This window comes from Octopus bimaculoides, chromosome 22, assembly GCF_046866305.1.
Source record: "Octopus bimaculoides isolate indiv1 chromosome 22, ASM4686630v1, whole genome shotgun sequence".
Taxonomy (NCBI): Eukaryota; Metazoa; Mollusca; class Cephalopoda; order Octopoda; family Octopodidae; genus Octopus; species Octopus bimaculoides.
Window position 1 is genome coordinate 5,695,864 of NC_142949.1, and position 2,500 is coordinate 5,698,363.

Sequence of the window (2,500 nt, forward strand, 5' to 3'; positions counted from 1 at the left end):
ATAATTATCATTGTTGCCATTATAATTATTATTATTATTATTATTATTATTATTATTATTATTATTATTATTATTATTATTATTATTACTACTACTACTACTACATTATGTGTATAGTTGTTTTATGTTGTATGTATGTGCGTTAGAAAGAGAGAGAGAGTGCTAAGACAAAATGGTGTTTATTGAAAGAGATAAAAATTCAATAGCACCGAATTAAAACCGCATGCATATTTATAAATATGCAAGACTCACAGGACGTTAGAACATTATCGTATAATAAACGATGACCTGATATTATTTCAAATCAGGAATTTTATTATATTCATTTTTATTTATATTTATTTTTATTTATTCGTTTGTTTGCTTTTGTAATTATGTATTTTAAATGCTCTCTTTTGTTTTGTTTCGTTCTTTCTTTTTTATTTGTTGTTTGTTTTTTTTTTGTTCTTTTTTTGTTTGTTTGTTTGTTTGTTTTCAATTTTTATGTCAATCCAAACAGTTAATCTAAGAATTGGTGTTTTATTCAATTTTAAAAAGCTACTGTTTGGTATTGATTATTTTTGCAAAAACAAACACTATTCAAGATTTATTGAAATACTCCTGCCAAAGGGTCGGGATTTAAAGTGACATGTTGGCACCTGACCGAAATAGAAAGATTCTTTAGTGCTTTTTAATTGTTACTTCGGATGTGTCTATATCTTTCTCTCTGTCTTCAAATTGTGAAGAATTTTGTTGATGTAGGATTTGTTGTTTTTCTTGTTGTTGTTCTTATTGCTTCTTCTACTACTACTACTATTACCACTACTACTATTAATGTTGTTGTTGTTGCTGCTGTTGTTGTTGTTTAGCTTTCATGACAGAATAAATCAAGAGATCGCTCTATTTCTTCGAATAAAATAATTTTTATATCCGGCTAATAACACTAAGGTCAACAAAGCATCATGGGAACTATTTATCCTTCATTTTAATCGTCGTACTCTTAATGTTTTCTTCAGTTTTACAACTGCTGGCTTCGAAGAACCAAAGCACCATTCGTTACTTAATGTCTCTAATATCTTTACTATGATCTATCATCAGTGATTACAGCTTGACTCCAACTTTATTAGGCCTCGTCAGCTTCAATTGTTCTTTCTATACTTTCTAGTTGTATTATCGCTTTTTAAACCAGCTTTGTTTAATAGAAATTTTACAAATAATGATATTCTTTCTGGAGTGTCTTTTAGTTCAATCAAAGAAGGAATCACAATACCCACAACATTTTTTCAAAAGCCTCCGTGACTTGTGTGGTGAGGGTCGGAGGAAGGCACCACAACACGCGGATTGCTGCAATTGGAAAAATCGCATCGCCATAACAATTTCCTGAAACCGCAAAATTGATCCTAAAGCTTGCAATTGTATAGTTTCAGCGAATGACATTGAGCGGTCATGTGGTGGTGGCGTTAAACAAAGTGATAGGCTAAGCTTAACACTCAAAAAAAGTAAGTTCATTTGTTGGGCTTCCACACAGTTTTCCGTTTACTAAATTTTAACCGAGGGAACCAATGCTGTTGTAGATTGCGAAGTCGTAAAGCACACAATCGTAGCCGTGCACCAGAACGATATCAATGAAGAAACAACTAGAAGAGAATATAGAAATATGTTATTAAATAAACGACTACATTTAGAATAGATATTTTTGTATATATCCGGAAGCGACGCCATTTGATACGTAAGCAATAACTGATATAATATATGCACCTGGTGGAAGGACATACGCCATTTTTAAGAGCTAGGCCGAAACGAAAATATTTCATTTTATTACAAAATAATATTTTAGGGGAGAAAAAGAAAATAGCCAAATATTATTAACTTTCAACAACTTCATTTTAGTAATCTAAGTGTCATATTATTATCTTTATACTTCAGGATGTCATATTTTGCCAGTTAAACACACGCACTATATATTTAGTGTTCACCTCAGCTTCATTATTATTATTGATTGAATTATTGATCGATTGATTGATTGATTGATTGATTGATTAAGAGTTATAAATGTATGTATAGACAGACTTACAGACAGGTTGATAGATAGATAGATAGATAGATAGATAGATAGATAGATAGATAGATAGATAGATATTACTTGATAGACTGACTGACTTATTTATTGATCGATTGATTGAGTAAGAGTTATACATGTACGTGTGTATGTGTGCGTGTGTGTGTGTGTAATTGTTAAATAGGACAACAAACATTAAGGCAAGGCAAACATCTCAAGTCGTATACAATGTTATTATTGGAAAAGATTCAAAGTCTTGCAGCTGTTTCTGGGATATCAGTGAGTATGAGATATTCCGTCATCAGAGACAAATAGGGAAAAATAAGGAAAATGAGAATGGTATATATTAATGAGATAACGACATAGAGGAAGGGAGTAAAATAATAAGGAGATGGAGAGAAAGAAGAAAAAAAGAGGCATAGAAGTTCATATTTCAGCTTTCCGATGTTGTAGAAACAATCC

General features: G+C 31.0%; 1 protein-coding gene across 24 annotated transcripts in view; it reads left to right on the forward strand.

The window, feature by feature from the left end:
* The window catches only part of LOC106869633 (cadherin-23), an 898,614-nt gene that overhangs the window by 733,107 nt on the left and 163,007 nt on the right, over nucleotides 1-2,500 (forward strand). The gene's annotated exons all lie outside the window — the stretch shown is intronic.